Here is a 17,026-nt window from a genome sequence, read left to right on the forward strand (position 1 = left end):
TGCTAGACTCTCTCCCTCTTATCTATCCCTCTGGTCTCTGCTAGACACTCTCTCCCTCTTATCTATCTCTCTGATCTCTGCTAGACTCTCTCCCTCTTATCTATCTCTCTGGTCTCTGCTAGACTCTCTCCCTCTTATCTATCTCTCTGGTCTCTGCTAGACTCTCTCCCTCTTATCTATCCCTCTGGTCTCTGCTAGACACTCTCTCCTTCTTATCTATCTCTCTGATCTCTGCTAGACTCTCTCCCTCTTATCTATCTCTCTGATCTCTGCTAGACTCATTCTCCCTCTTATCTATCTCTGCTAGACTCTCTCCCTCTTATCTATCCCTCTGGTCTCTGCTAGACTCATTCTCCCTCTTATCTATCTCTCTGGTCTCTGCTAGACTCTCTCCCTCTTATCTATCTCTGCTAGACTATCTCCCTCATATCTATCTCTCTGGTCTCTGCTAGACTCTCTCCCTCTTATCTATCTCTCTGGTCTCTGCTAGACTCTCTCCCTCTCTCTCTTTTAGTTAGACTCATTCTCCCTCTCTCTCTTTTAGTTAGACTCATTCTCCCTCTCTCCCTCTCTCCCCCTCTCTCTCTTTTAGTTAGACTCATTCTCCCTCTCTCTCCCTCTCTCTCTTTTAGCTAGACGCCCTCTCTCTCTCTTTTAGTTAGACTCATTCTCCCTCTCTCCTTCTCTCTCTTCTAGCTAGACGCCCTATCTCTCTTTTAGTTAGACTCATTCTCCCTCTCTCCCTCTTTTAGCTAGACGCCTTCTCGCGCTCTCTCTTTTAGCTAGACTCATTCTCCCTCTCTCTCCCTCTCTCTCTTTTAGCTAGATGCCTTCTCCCTCTCTCTCTCTCTCTCTCTTTTAGTTAGACTCATTCTCCCTCTCTCTCCCTCTCTCTCTTTTAGCTAAACTCATTCTCCCTCTCTCTCCCTCTCTCTCTTTTAGTTAGACTCATTCTCCCTCTCTCTCTTTTAGTTAGATGCCTTCTCCATCTCTCTCATTTAGTTAGACACCTTCTCCCTCTCCGTCTCTCTCTCTTTTAGTTAGACACCTTCTCCCTCTCTCTCTCTCTTTTAGTTAGACACCTTCTCCCTCTCTCCCTCTCTTTTAGTTAGACACCTCCCTCTTTCTCTCTCTTTTAGTTAGACACCTTCTCCCTCTCTCTCTCTTTTAGTTAGACACCTCCCTCTCTCCCTCTCTTTTAGTTAGACACCTTCTCCCTCTCTCCCTCTCTTTTAGATAGATGCCTTACATTTACATTACATTTAAGTCATTTAGCAGACGCTCTTATCCAGAGCGACTTCCAAATTGGTGCATTCACCTTATGACATCCAGTGGAGCAGCCACTTTACAATAGTGCATCTAAATCTTTTAAGGGGGGGGTGAGAAGGATTACTTTATCCTATCCTAGGTATTCCTTAAAGAGGTGGGGTTTCAGGTGTCTCCGGAAGGTGGTGATTGACTCCGCTGTCCTGGCGTCGTGAGGGAGTTTGTTCCACCATTGGGGGGCCAGAGCAGCGAACAGTTTTGACTGGGCTGAGCGGGAACTGTACTTCCTCAGTGGTAGGGAGGCGAGCAGGCCAGAGGTGGATGAACGCAGTGCCCTTGTTTGGGTGTAGGGCCTGATCAGAGCCTGGAGGTACTGAGGTGCCGTTCCCCTCACAGCTCCGTAGGCAAGCACCATGGTCTTGTAGCGGATGCGAGCTTCAACTGGAAGCCAGTGGAGAGAGCGGAGGAGCGGGGTGACGTGAGAGAACTTGGGAAGGTTGAACACCAGACGGGCTGCGGCGTTCTGGATGAGTTGTAGGGGTTTAATGGCACAGGCAGGGAGCCCAGCCAACAGCGAGTTGCAGTAATCCAGACGGGAGATGACAAGTGCCTGGATTAGGACCTGCGCCGCTTCCTGTGTGAGGCAGGGTCGTACTCTGCGGATGTTGTAGAGCATGAACCTACAGGAACGGGCCACCGCCTTGATGTTAGTTGAGAACGACAGGGTGTTGTCCAGGATCACGCCAAGGTTCTTAGCGCTCTGGGAGGAGGACACAGTGGAGTTGTCAACCGTGATGGCGAGATCATGGAACGGGCAGTCCTTCCCCGGGAGGAAGAGCAGCTCCGTCTTGCCGAGGTTCAGCTTGAGGTGGTGATCCGTCATCCACATTGATATGTCTGCCAGACATGCAGAGATGCGATTCGCCACCTGGTCATCAGAAGGGGGAAAGGAGAAGATTAATTGTGTGTCGTCTGCATAGCAATGATAGGAGAGACCATGTGAGGTTATGACAGAGCCAAGTGACTTGGTGTATAGCGAGAATAGGAGAGGGCCTAGAACAGAGCCCTGGGGGACACCAGTGGTGAGAGCACGTGGTGAGGAGACGGATTCTCGCCACGCCACCTGGTAGGAGCGACCTGTCAGGTAGGACGCAATCCAAGCGTGGGCCGCGCCGGAGATGCCCAACTCGGAGAGGGTGGAGAGGAGGATCTGATGGTTCACAGTATCGAAGGCAGCCGATAGGTCTAGAAGGATGAGAGCAGAGGAGAGAGAGTTAGCTTTAGCAGTGCGGAGCGCCTCCGTGATACAGAGAAGAGCAGTCTCAGTTGAATGACTAGTCTTGAAACCTGACTGATTTGGATCAAGAAGGTCATTCTGAGAGAGATAGGGGGAGAGCTGGCCAAGGACGGCACGTTCAAGGGTTTTGGAGAGAAAAGAAAGAAGGGATACTGGTCTGTAGTTGTTGACATCGGAGGGATCGAGTGTAGGTTTTTTCAGAAGGGGTGCAACTCTCGCTCTCTTGAAGACGGAAGGGACGTAGCCAGCGGTCAGGGATGAGTTGATGAGCGAGGTGAGGTAAGGGAGAAGGTCTCCGGAAATGGTCTGGAGAAGAGAGGAGGGGATAGGGTCAAGCGGGCAGGTTGTTGGGCGGCCGGCCGTCACAAGACGCGAGATTTCATCTGGAGAGAGAGGGAGAAAGAGGTCAGAGCACAGGGTAGGGCAGTGTGAGCAGAACCAGCGGTGTCGTTTGACTTAGCAAACGAGGATCGGATGTCGTCGACCTTCTTTTCAAAATGGTTGACGAAGTCATCTGCAGAGAGGGAGGAGGGGGGGATTCAGGAGGGAGGAGAAGGTGGCAAAGAGCTTCCTAGGGTTAGAGGCAGATGCTTGGAATTTAGAGTGGTAGAAAGTGGCTTTAGCAGCAGCGACAGAAGAGGAAAATGTAGAGAGGAGGGAGTGAAAGGATGCCAGGTCCGCAGGGAGGCGAGTTTTCCTCCATTTCCGCTCGGCTGCCCGGAGCCCTGTTCTGTGAGCTCGCAATGAGTCGTCGAGCCACGGAGCGGGAGGGGAGGACCGAGCCGGCCTGGAGGATAGGGGACATAGAGAGTCAAAGGATGCAGAAAGGGAGGAGAGGAGGGTTGAGGAGGCAGAATCAGGAGATAGGTTGGAGAAGGTTTGAGCAGAGGGAAGAGATGATAGGATGGAAGAGGAGAGAGTAGCGGGGGAGAGAGAGCGAAGGTTGGGACGGCGCGATACCATCCGAGTAGGGGCAGTGTGGGAAGTGTTGGATGAGAGCGAGAGGGAAAAGGATACAAGGTAGTGGTCGGAGACTTGGAGGAGTTGCAATGAGGTTAGTGGAAGAACAGCATCTAGTAAAGATGAGGTCGAGCGTATTGCCTGCCTTGTGAGTAGGGGGGAAGGTGAGAGGGTGAGGTCAAAAGAGGAGAGGAGTGGAAAGAAGGAGGCAGAGAGGAATGAGTCAAAGGTAGACGTGGGGAGGTTAAAGTCGCCCAGAACTGTGAGAGGTGAGCCGTCCTCAGGAAAGGAGCTTATCAAGGCATCAAGCTCATTGATGAACTCTCCGAGGGAACCTGGAGGGCGATAAATGATAAGGATGTTAAGCTTGAAAGGGCTGGTAACTGTGACAGCATGGAATTCAAAGGAGGCGATAGACAGATGGGTAAGGGGAGAAAGAGAGAATGACCACTTGGGAGAGATGAGGATCCCGGTGCCACCACCCCGCTGACCAGAAACTCTCGGGGTGTGCGAGAACACGTGGGCGGACGAAGAGAGAGCAGTAGGAGTAGCAGTGTTATCTGTGGTGATCCATGTTTCCGTCAGTGCCAAGAAGTCGAGGGACTGGAGGGAGGCATAGGCTGAGATGAACTCTGCCTTGTTGGCCGCAGATCGGCAGTTCCAGAGGCTACCGGAGACCTGGAACTCCACGTGGGTCGTGCGCGCTGGGACCACCAGATTAGGGTGGCCGCGGCCACGCGGTGTGGAGCGTTTGTATGGTCTGTGCAGAGAGGAGAGAACAGGGATAGACAGACACATAGTTGACAGGCTACAGAAGAGGCTATGCTAATGCAAAGGAGATTGGAATGACAAGTGGACTACACTTCTCGAATGTTCAGAAAGTTGAGCTTACGTAGCAAGAATCTTATTGACTAAAATGATTAAAAATGATACAGTACTGCTGAAGTATGCTAGGTGGCAGTGGCTGCGTTGTTGACTTTGTAGACTAGCTGGCAGTGGCTGCGTTGTTGATTACGTTACGTTGCGTTAAAAGAACGACAATAGCTGGCTAGGTAACCTAGAAAATCGCTCTAGACTACACAATTATCTTTGATACAGAGACGGCTATGTAGCTAGCTATGTAGCTAGCTACGATCAAACAAATCAAACCGTTGTACTGTAATGAAATGAAATGAAAATGTGATACTACCTGTGGAGCGAGGCGGAATGCGACCGGGTTGTTGAGTTCTAATCGGTAGACGTTGGCTAGCTGTTAGCTAGCTAGCAGTGTCTCCTACGTTAAGGACGACAAATAGCTGGCTGCGTTGTTGATTCAGGGGCTAGCTGGCTAGCTAGCTAGCAGTGTTGATTACGTTACGTTGCGTTAAAAGAACGACAATAGCTGGCTAGGTAACCTAGAAAATCGCTCTAGACTACACAATTATCTACACAATTATCTTTGATACAGAGACGGCTATGTAGCTAGCTATGTAGACGGTGGGCGTTAGCTAGCTGGCTAGCTGCTGGGCAGATACGTTAGGACGACGAAATACGATAATTACGCAATTATCTTTGATACAAAGACGGCTATGTAGCTAGCTAAGAAGAAATTGCTTAGACAAATTAAACCGTTGTACTATATTGAAATGTAATGAAAAGTTATACTACCTGCAGACCGAAGTGCAGACCGAAGTGCGGATGCGACTGCTCACTCCAACCCGGAAGTAGACGCAGGAGAGATGGTACCCTCTCTTTTAGTTAGACACCTCCCTCTTTCTCTCTCTTTTAGTTAGACACCTTCTCCCTCTCTCTCTCGCTCTTTTAGTTAGACACCTTCTCCCTCTCTCCCTCTCTTTTAGTTAGATGCCTTCTCCCTCTCTCTCTCTCTTTTAGTTAGACACCTTCTCCCTCTCTCTCTCTTTTAGTTAGACACCTTCTCCCTCTCGCTCTCTCCCTCTCTTTTAGTTATGCCTTTTACTGAGGAATGGCTACACTGTCTGGCCACTCTACCATAAAAGCCTGATTGGTGGAGTGCTGCAGAGATGGTTGTCCTTCTGGAAGGTTCTCCCATCTCCACAGAGGTATTCTGAAGCTCTTAGGAAGGCCACCAAAAATCCTGAAATTTCCATCCCTACCTATAACATCTTCCGACAAGATAGAACTTCCAAAGGGGGCGGAATTGCAATCTACTGCAGAGACAGCCTGCAGAGTTCTGTCTTACTATCCAGGTCTGTGCCCAAACAATTCAAGCTTCTACTTTTCAAAATCCACATTTCCAGAAGCAAGTCTCTCACTGTTGCCGCTTGTTATAGACCCCCTTCGGCCCCCAGCTTTGCCCTGGACACCATATGTGAATTGATTGCCCCCCATCTATCCTCAGAGTTCGTTCTGCTAGGTGACCTAACCTGAGATATGCTTAGCACCCCGGCCGTCCTACAATCTAAGCAAAATTCCCTCAATCTCACACACATTTTTAAGAAACCTACCAGGTACAACCTTAAATCCGTAACCATGGGCACCCTCTTAGATATCATCCAGATCAACTTGCCATCTGCTGTCTTCAACCAGGATCTCAGCGATCACTGCCTCATTGCCTGCGTCCGTAATGGGACCGCGGTCAAACGACCACCCCTCATCTCTGTCAAACGCTCCCTAAAACACTACAGCAAGAAGAAGATGCCTGGTTGTTCTTTAAAAGTGCTTACCTTGCCATCTTAAATAAGCCAATGCCACATTCAAAAAATGTAGAACTAAGAACAGATATAGCCCCAGGTTCACCCCAGAATTGATTGCCCTTGACCAGCACAAAAACATCATGTGGTGTTCTGCATTAGCATCGAACACACAATATGCACCTTTTCAGGGAAGTCAGGAACAAATATACTCAGTCAGTTAGGAAAGCTAAGGCTTTTTCAAAACAGAAATGTGCATCCTGTAGCACTAATTCCAACATCTTTTGGAACACTGTAAAGTCCATGGAGAATAAGAGCACCACCTCCCAGCTGCCCACTGCACTGAGGACAGGAAACACTGTCACCACCGATAAATCTATGATAATTGATAATTGAAATAAGCATTTTTCTATGGCTGGCCATGCTTTCCACCTGGCCACCCTGGCCAACACCCTCTGCAGCCCCCTGTAGCAACTTGCCCAAGTCCCCCCTTCACCCAAATCCAGACAGCTGATGTTCTGAATAGCTGCTAAACCTGGATCCCTACAAGTCAGCAAGGCTAGACAATCTGGACCCTCGCTTTCTAAAATTATCCGCCAAAATTGTTGCAACCCCTATTACTAGCCTGTTTAACCTCTCTTTTGTGTCGTCTGAGATCCCCAAAGATTGGAAAGCTGCTGCGGTCATTCCCTCTCTTCAAAGGAGGAGACATTCTAGACCCAAACTGACCTATATCTATCCTACCCTGCCTTTCTAAGGTCTTCGAAAGCCAAGTTAACAAACAGATCACTGACCATTTCGAATCTCACCGTACCTTCTCCACTACGCAATCTGGTTTCAGAGCTGGTCATGGGTGCACCTCAGCCACGCTCAAGGTACTAAACGATATTATAACCGCTATTGATAAAAGACAGTACTGTGCAGCCGTTTTTATCGACCTGGCCAAGGCTTTCGAATCACCACATTCTTATCAGCAGACTCAATAGCCTTAGTTCCTCAAATGACTGTCTTGCCTGGTTCACCAACTACTTCTCAGATAGAGTTCAGTGTGTCAAATCGGAGGGGATGTTGTCCGGACCTCTGGCAGTCTCTATGGGGGTACCACAGGGTTCAATTCTCGGGCCGACTCTTTTCTCTGTATATATCAATGATGTCGCTCTTGCTGCTGGTGATTCTCTGATCCACCTCTATGCAGACGACACCATTATGCATACTTCTAGCCCTTCTTTGGACACTGTGTTAACAAACCTCCAAAGGAGCTTCAATGCCATACAACTCTCCTTCTGTGGCCTGCTTTTAAATGCTAGTAAAACTAAATGCATGCTCTTCAACCCATTCGTCACCAAACCCACTGGCTCCAGGTCATCTATAAATCTTTGCTAGGTAAAGCCCTGCCTTATCTCAGCTCACTGGTCACCATAGCAACACCCATCCGTAGCACGCGCTCCAGCAGGTATATTTCAATGGTCATCCCCAAAGCCAACACTTTCTTAGGTCGTATTTCCTTCCGGTTTTCTGCTGCCAATGACTGGAACGAATTGCAAAAATCACTGAAGCTGGAGTCTTATATCTCCCTCTCTAACTTTAAGCATCAGCTGTCAGAGCAGCTTACCGATCACTGTACCTGTACACAGACAATCTGTAAATAGCACACCCAACTACCTCATCCACATATTGTTATTTATCCTCTTGCTCTTTTGCACCCCAGTATCTCTACTTGCACATCATCATCTGCACATCTAACACTTCAGTGTTAATGCTAAATTGTAATTATTTCACCTCTATGGCCTATTATTGCCTTATCTCCCTACTCTTCCTCTGCCTTATCTCCCTACATTTGCACACATCGTACATCAATTTTTATTTTTTGTCTCACTGCTTTGCTTTATCTTGGCCAGGTCGCAGTTGTAAATGAGAACTTGTTCTCAACTGGCCTACCTGGTTAAATAAAGGGAACTTGTTCTCAACTGGCCTACCTGGTTAAATAAAGGGAACTTGTTCTCAAACTAGCCTACCTGGTTAAATAAAGGGAACTTGTTCTCAACTAGCCTACCTGGTTAAATAAAGGGAACTTGTTCTCAACTAGCCTACCTGGTTAAATAAAGGGAACTTGTTCTCAACTAGCCTACCTGGTTAAATAAAGGGAACTTGTTCTCAACTGGCCTACCTGGTTAAATAAAGGGAACTTGTTCTCAAACTAGCCTACCTGGTTAAATAAAGGGAACTTGTTCTCAACTGGCCTACCTGGTTAAATAAAGGGAACTTGTTCTCAACTAGCCTACCTGGTTAAATAAAGGGAACTTGTTCTCAACTGGCCTACCTGGTTAAATAAAGGGAACTTGTTCTCAACTGGCCTACCTGGTTAAATAAAGGGAACTTGTTAACTGGCCTACCTGGTTAAATAAAGGGAACTTGTTCTCAACTGGCCCACCTGGTTAAATAAAGGGAACTTGTTCTCAACTGGCCTACCTGGTTAAATAAATGGAACTTGTTCTCAAACTAGCCTACCTGGTTAAATAAAGGGAACTTGTTCTCAACTAGCCTACCTGGTTAAATAAAGGGAACTTGTTCTCAACTAGCCTACCTGGTTAAATAAAGGGAACTTGTTCTCAACAAGCCTACCTGGTTAAATAAAGGGAACTTGTTCTCAACTGGCCTACCTGGTTAAATAAAGGGAACTTGTTCTCAACTGGCCTACCTGGTTAACCTCTTACCTCTACCTGGGACACTTGCGTCCCAACTAGAGCTCTGGAAATGCAAATGTGCTACGCTAAATGCTAATAGTATTAGTTAAAACTCAAAAGTTCATTAACATACACATGCAGGGTATCAAATTAAAGCTACACTCGTTGTGAATCCAGGCAACAAGTCAGATTTTTAAAATGCTTTTCGGCGACAGCATGAGAAGCTATTATCTGATAGCATGCACCAATACACTACAACAGAAAAGCACAGCAGGGGACGTAAACAAAATAATTAGCATTTCGGCGTTACACAAACCGCACAATAAAATAGAAAACAGTCATTACCTTTCACCATCTTCTTTGTTGGCACTCCTAGATGTCCCATAAACACTATTGGGTCTTTATTTCGATTAAATCGGGCCATATAAAGCCAAGATATCGTTATATGTAGACTGTGTGATAAACGAAAAAAACTGCGATTTCACAACGTAACGTCATTTTTTAAAATTCAAAAAGTAGACGATAAACTTTCACAAAACACTTCGAAATACGTTTGTAATGCTACTTTAGGTATTAGTAAACGTTAATAAGCGATAAAATTCATCCGTAGGCGATGTACATATCATTAGCTGTCGTTTTGGAAAACATTTCAGGAGAGAGCTCTTCCGGAATGATCTGGGCGGAGACCGGAGGTACGTCGTGCCCCTCTTTCGGTTCAACCAAGAATCAAAGAGGATTAAATTCACAAGATACTCGACTACATGGGGATTCTGTGGGAGTTGAATGCTCGGTCTTATCTAATTCGGCTCACTGTTAACAATTGCTGGAAGTGGCGCAAGGATATTTATTTCCATTTTCTGTGATCAGGTTTTCCTGCGCTTTCCGATGTAACGCACGTTATGTAATAGCCACAGTCGTGATTTAACCAGTTTTAAAAACGTCCGAGGGTTTCCTATACACACATTCTAACCATATGAACGTACTATATTCCTGGCATGAGTAGCAGGGCGCTGAAATGTTGCGCGATTTTTAACAAAATGTTCAAAAAAGTAGAGGGTAGGAGTAAGAGGTTAAATAAAGGGAACTTGTTCTCAACTGGCCCACCTGGTTAAATAAAGGGAACTTGTTCTCAACTGGCCCACCTGGTTAAATAAAGGGAACTTGTTCTCAACTGGCCCACCTGGTTAAATAAAGGGAACTTGTTCTCAACTGGCCCACCTGGTTAAATAAAGGGAACTTGTTCTCAACTGGCCTACCTGGTTAAATAAAGGGAACTTGTTCTCAACTGGCCCACCTGGTTAAATAAAGGGAACTTGTTCTCAACTGGCCCACCTGGTTAAATAAAGGGAACTTGTTCTCAACTGGCCCACCTGGTTAAATAAAGGGAACTTGTTCTCAACTGGCCCACCTGGTTAAATAAAGAGAACTTGTTCTCAACTGGCCTACCTGGTTAAATAAGGATCTTCAATGCTGCAGAAATGTTTTGTTACCCTTCACCAGATCCTCGACACAATCTACGGACAATTCCTTCGACCTCATGGCTTGGTTTTTACTCTGACATGGACTGTCAACTGTGAGACCATGTCCAGTAAATTGAATATACCGCAGGAATTAGGATTTTTTATTTTTTTTAATGTTTTTTTATTATGGGATATTGTGTATAAATGCACTGTTTGTATTCAACCATATTCCCAGACACCTTGCCATGGTTAAATGCGGTGGTTCGTGCTTTCAGTTTTGGGCAAATGCTGCCACCTATCCTCGTTTTTTTGTTTTAATAATCACAGTGGGAACATCAGCCCCGATACACTTCCTGATGAACTCAGTCACCGTGTCAGTGTATATGTCAGTGTTATTTTCAGAGGCAACCCGGAACACATCCCAGTCCACGTGATCAAAACAAACTTGAAGCATGGATTCCGATTGGTCAGACCAGCGTTGAATAGACCTTAGCACGGGCACTTCCTGTTTATGTTTCTGCCTAGAGGAAGGGAGGAGCAGAGTGGAGTCATGATCTTATTTGCTGAAGGGAGGGTGGGGAAGGGTCTTGTAGCCATCGAGGAAGGGAGAGTAACAATGGTCGAGAGTTTTCAAGCACGAGTACTACAGGCAATTTGATGATAGAATATCGGTAGCGTTTTCCTCAAATTTGCTTTCTTGATGTGCCCAGCTAAAATAATTGCGGCTTTCGGATATATTGTTTCCAGTTTGCACAAAGTCCAGTGTAGTTCCTTGAGGACCGTCGTGGTATCGGCTTGAGGGGGGATATACACGGCTGTGACTATAACCGAAGATAATTAATATGGTCGGCATTTGAGTTCTTCTAGGTCGGGTGAACAAAAGAAGTTCCTGTACATACTCACACCATGAGTAGTTAATCATGAAACATACAATGCCGCCTTTCTTCTTCCCGGAGAGGTCTTTATTCCTGTCTGTGTGATGTACTGAGAACCCAGCTGGCTGTATGGATGGGGACTATATTTCCGGAGAGAGCCATGACTCTGTGGAACAGAGTATATTACAGTCCCTGATGTGTCTCTGGAAGGAGATCCTCGCCCTGAGCTCGTCTACTTTATTGTCCAGGGACTGAACATTAGCGAGTAATATACTCGAAAGTGATGGATGGTGTGTACACCTAAGTCGGACCAGAAGTCCACTCTGAATACCTCTTCTCCGTCGGGAGCGTCTTGTAACAGCTTCTGGGATAAATTTGCCTTGGGGAGTATGAACAAAGGATCCAATTTGAGAAAGTTGTATTTCTGTTTGTAATGCTGGTGAGTTACTGTCACTCTGAAATCCCAAAGTTATTTCTGTTTGTAATGCTGGTGAGTTACTGTCACTCTGAAATCCCAAAGTTATTTCTGTTTGTAATGCTGGTGAGTTACTGTCACTCTGAAATCCCAAAGTTATTTCTGTTTGTAATGCTGGTGAGTTACTGTCACTCTGAAATCCCAAAGTTATATCTGTTTGTAATGCTGGTGAGTTACTGTCACTCTGAAATCCCAAAGTTATTTCTGTTTGTAATGCTGGTGAGTTACTGTCACTCTGAAATCCCAAAGTTATTTCTGGCTGTAAATAATAACACAAAAAAACATTCTGGGCTAATAATGTAAGACATCACAACAAAATTACTGCAAAGTTGCTTAGGAGCTAGAAGCAGACCTTCCATGTCTGTCTGCGCCAATCCAAACTCATCTCCCAGCATGTCCATCCATTACCTCAGCCAATCATGTCATTTTGATAAAAAATACAAATTTTAAGTTAAAATGTCTCTCCCTGTGAAGTAGTGATGTGCGACATGTGCCTCGTTTCCTGAATGTTTACATTGCCAAAGAAAATGGAATAGATAATAAACAAGGGAAACATTAGTAATCATTAAACTCACAAAAGTTTTAAAAGAATATCGACATGTTATATTATTGGCTCTGTGTTGTATTTGAAGCCCCAGGACCAGCTTGCTTAGGGGACTCTTCTCCAGGTTTGTCTCTCTTTAGGTGAGGGCTCTGTGGGGTCTGTTTGTGTTTGTGAACAGAGCCCCAGGACCAGCTTGCTTAGTGGACTCTTCTCCAGGTTCATCTCTCTTTAGGTGAGGGCTCTGTGGGGTCTGTTTGTGTTTGTGAACAGAGCCCCAGGACCAGCTTTCTTAGGGGACTCTTCTCCAGGTTCATCTCTCTTTAGGTGAGGGCTCTGTGGGGTCTGTTTGTGTTTGTGAACAGAGCCCCAGGACCAGCTTGCTTAGGGGACTCTTCTCCAAGTTTGCCTCTCTGTAGGTGGGGGCTTTGTTGTAGAATTTAACGGCGCTTTTCTGGATTTTGAAAAATGGCGGGTATCGATCTAATTCTGTTCTGCGTGCATTATTTGGGGTTTTACGTTGTACACAGAGGATATTTTTACATTTACATTTAAGTCATTTAGCAGACGCTCTTATCCAGAGCGACTTACAAATTGGTGCTTTCACCTTATGACATCCAGTGGAACAGCCACTTTACAATAGTGCATCTAGGTCTTTTAAGGGGGGAGGGGAGAAGGATTACTTTATCCTATCCTAGGTATTCCTTAAAGAGGTGGGGTTTCAGGTGTCTCCGGAAGGTGGTGATTGACTCCGCTGTCCTGGCGTCGTGAGGGAGTTTGTTCCACCATTGGGGGGCCAGAGCAGCGAACAGTTTTGACTGGGCTGAGCGGGAACTGTACTTCCTCAGTGGTAGGGAGGCGAGCAGGCCAGAGGTGGATGAACGCAGTGCCCTTGTTTGGGTGTAGGGCCTGATCAGAGCCTGGAGGTACTGAGGTGCCGTTCCCCTCACAGCTCCGTAGGCAAGCACCATGGTCTTGTAGCGGATGCGAGCTTCAACTGGAAGCCAGTGGAGAGAGCGGAGGAGCGGGGTGACGTGAGAGAACTTGGGAAGGTTGAACACCAGACGGGCTGCGGCGTTCTGGATGAGTTGTAGGGGTTTAATGGCACAGGCAGGGAGCCCAGCCAACAGCGAGTTGCAGTAATCCAGACGGGAGATGACAAGTGCCTGGATTAGGACCTGCGCCGCTTCCTGTGTGAGGCAGGGTCGTACTCTGCGGATGTTGTAGAGTATGAACCTACAGGAACGGGCCACCGCCTTGATGTTATTTGAGAACGACAGGGTGTTGTCCAGGATCACGCCAAGGTTCTTAGCGCTCTGGGACGAGGACACAATGGAGTTGTCAACCGTGATGGCGAGATCATGGAACGGGCAGTCCTTCCCCGGGAGGAAGAGCAGCTCCGTTTTTGCAGGATTCAATTTGGTGTTTGTCCCATTTACTGAATTCTTGGTTGGTGAACCAGACCTCACAACCATAAAGGGCAATGGGTTCTATGGATGGGTTCTATAACGGGTCATTCTTTTGTTGTTGTTGCCAGATCCTAATTGGTTGAGTTTTATGTTCCTTTTGATGGCATAGAAGGCCCTTCTTGCCTTGTCTCTTAGATCGTTCACAGCTTTGTGGAAGTTACCTGTGGCGCTGATGTTTAGGCCGAGGTATGTATTGTTTTTTGTGTGCTCTAAGCCATCGGTGTCTAGATGGAGTTTATTTTTGTGGTCCTGGCAACTGGACCTTTTTTGGAACACCATTATTTTTGTCTTACAGAGATTTACTGTCAGGGCCCAGGTCTGTCAGAATCTGTGCAGAAGATCTATGCGCTGCTGTAGGCCCTCCTTGGTTGGGGACAGAAGCACCAGATCATCAGGAAACAGTAGACATTTGACTTCTGATTCTAGTAAGGTGAGGCCGGGTGCTACAGACTGTTCTAGTGCCCTGGCCAATTCGTTGATATATTTGTTGAAGAGAGTGGGGCTTAAGAGTTTGAGTCTAGCCAATTTGAATTTGTAGTCAGTATATTTTATTATTTCATTGAGGATGCCATCAACACCATAAGCCTTTTTGGGTTGGAGGGTTTGTATTTTCAATGTAATTGGAGAATCCAGTGGGTTCTGGAATCTAGTGGGTTCTGGAATCCAGTTTGTTCTGGAATCCAGTGGGTTCTGGTCGTCTTTAATCGTTGATTCTAAGATCTGTATTTGATCATGTATATGTTTTTGTTGTTTGTTCTTTGATATAGAGTCAAAAAGACTAGAGAAGTGGTTTATACACACATCTCCATTTTGGATAGATAACTCTTTGTGTTTGATTTTATGTTTTCCAATTTCCCCAGAAGTGGTTAGAGTCTGTGGATTCTTCAATTACATTGATCTGATTTCTGATGTGCTGTTCCTACTTTTTCCGTAGTGTATTTCTGTGTTGTTTTAGTGATTCACCATAGTGAAGGTTTAGGCTCAGGTTTTCTGGTTCTCTGTGTTTTTGGTTGGATATGTTTATCAATTTCTTTCTTAAGTTTTTGCATTCTTCATCAAACCATTTGTCATTGTTGTTCATTTTCTTCAGTTTTATGTTTTCTCTCTCTCTTTCTTAGCAAGATGCCTCCTCACTCTCTCTCCCTCTCCCTCGTCCCAACTCTATTTTAGCTAGACTCCTTCTCCCTCGTCCCCTCTCTCTTTTAGCTAGACTCCTTCTCCCTCGTCCCCTCTCTCTTTTAGCTAGACTCCTTCTCCCTCCCTCCCTCTCTCTCTCTCTCTTTTAGCTAGACTCCTTCTCCCTCTCTCTCTCTCTCTTTTAGCTAGACTCCTTCTCCCTCCCTCTCTCTCTCTCTCTTTTAGCTAGACTCCTTCTCCCTCTCTCTCTCTCTCTTTTAGCTAGACTCCTTCTCCCTCCCTCTCTCTCTCTCTCTTTTAGCTAGACTCCTTCTCCCTCCCTCTCTCTCTCTCTCTTTTAGCTAGACTCCTTCTCCCTCCCTCTCTCTCTCTTTTAGCTAGACTCCTTCTCCCTCCCTCTCTCTCTCTCTCTTTTAGCTAGACATTGTCTCCCTCTCTCTCTCCCTCTCCCTCGTCCCCTCTCTATTTTAGCTAGACTCCTTCTCCCTCGTCCCCTCTCTCTTTTAGCTAGACATTGTCTCCCTCTCTCTCTCTCTCTCTTTTAGCTAGACATTGTCTCCCTCTCTCTCTCTCTCTTTTAGCTAGACTCCTTCTCCCTCCCTCTCTCTCTCTCTCTTTTAGCTAGACTCCTTCTCCCTCCCTCTCTCTCTCTCTCTTTTAGCTAGACTCCTTCTCCCTCCCTCTCTCTCTCTCTCTTTTAGCTAGACTCCTTCTCCCTCTCTCTCTCTCTCTTTTAGCTAGACTCCTTCTCCCTCCCTCTCTCTCTCTCTCTTTTAAATCAAATCAAATCAAATCAAATTTATTTATATAGCCCTTCGTACATCAGCTGATATCTCAAAGTGCTGTACAGAAACCCAGCCTAAAACCCCAAACAGCAAACAATGCAGGTGTAAAAGCACGGTGGCTAGGAAAAACTCCCTAGAAAGGCCAAAACCTAGGAAGAAACCTAGAGAGGAACCAGGCTATGTGGGGTGGCCAGTCCTCTTCTGGCTGTGCCGGGTAGAGATTATAACAGAACATGACCAAGATGTTCAAATGTTCATAAATGACCAGCATGGTCGAATAATAATAAGGCAGAACAGTTGAAACTGGAGCAGCAGCACAGTCAGGTGGACTGGGGACAGCAAGGAGTCATCATGTCAGGTAGTCCTGGGGCACGGTCCTAGGGCTCAGGTCCTCCGAGAGAGAGAAAGAAAGAGAGAATTAGAGAGAGCATATGTGGGGTGGCCAGTCCTCTTCTGGCTGTGCCGGGTGGAGATTATAACAGAACGTGGCCAAGATGTTCAAATGTTCATAAATGACCAGCATGGTTGAATAATAGTAAGGCAGAACAGTTGAAACTGGAGCAGCAGCATGGCCAGGTGGACTGGGGACAGCAAGGAGTCATCATGTCAGGTAGTCCTGGGACATGGTCCTAGGGCCCAGGCCAGTTGAAACTGGAGCAGCAGCATGGCCAGGTGGACTGGGGACAGCAAGGAGTCATCATGTCAGGTAGTCCTGGGGCATGGTCCTAGGGCTCAGGTCCTCCGAGAGAGAGAAAGAAAGAGAGAAGGAGAGAATTAGAGAACGCACACTTAGATTCACAAAGGACACCGAATAGGACAGGAGAAGTACTCCAGATATAACAAACTGACCCTAGCCCCCCGACACATAAACTAATGCAGCATAAATACTGGAGGCTGAGACAGGAGGGGTCAGGAGACACTGTGGCCCCATCCGAGGACACCCCCGGACAGGGCCAAACAGGAAGGATATAACCCCACCCACTTTGCCAAAGCACAGCCCCCACACCACTAGAGGGATATCTCTTAGCTAGACATTGTCTCCCTCTCTCTCTCCCTCTCCCTCGTCCCCTCTCTATTTTAGCTAGACTCCTTCTCCCTCGTCCCCTCTCTCTTTTAGCTAGACATTGTCTCCCTCTCTCTCTCTCTCTCTTTTAGCTAGACATTGTCTCCCTCTCTCTCTCTCTCTTTTAGCTAGACTCCTTCTCCCTCCCTCTCTCTCTCTCTCTTTTAGCTAGACTCCTTCTCCCTCTCTCTCTCTCTCTTTTAGCTAGACTCCTTCTCCCTCCCTCTCTCTCTCTCTCTTTTAGCTAGACTCCTTCTCCCTCTCTCTCTCTCTCTTTTAGCTAGACTCCTTCTCCCTCTCTCTCTCTCTCTCTTTTAGCTAGACTCCTTCTCCCTCCCTCTCTCTCTCTCTCTTTTAGCTAGA

The 17,026-nt window shown here is 46.5% G+C and overlaps 1 protein-coding gene and 1 long non-coding RNA gene across 2 annotated transcripts in view; one reads left to right on the plus strand and one right to left on the minus strand.

Moving 5' to 3' along the window:
* The window catches only part of LOC115126250 (ephrin type-A receptor 5), a 241,084-nt gene that overhangs the window by 190,263 nt on the left and 33,795 nt on the right, over positions 1-17,026 (plus strand). The gene's annotated exons all lie outside the window — the stretch shown is intronic.
* On the minus strand, positions 15,599-16,590 carry LOC135563853 (uncharacterized). Its single transcript, XR_010460610.1, has 2 exons — positions 16,118-16,590; positions 15,599-15,991 (listed from the first exon to the last, which is right to left on the minus strand). It is a non-coding gene; the product is annotated as an uncharacterized LOC135563853 (long non-coding RNA).

This window comes from Oncorhynchus nerka, linkage group LG22 (assembly GCF_034236695.1).
Source record: "Oncorhynchus nerka isolate Pitt River linkage group LG22, Oner_Uvic_2.0, whole genome shotgun sequence".
Lineage (NCBI taxonomy): Eukaryota > Metazoa > Chordata > Actinopteri > Salmoniformes > Salmonidae > Oncorhynchus > Oncorhynchus nerka.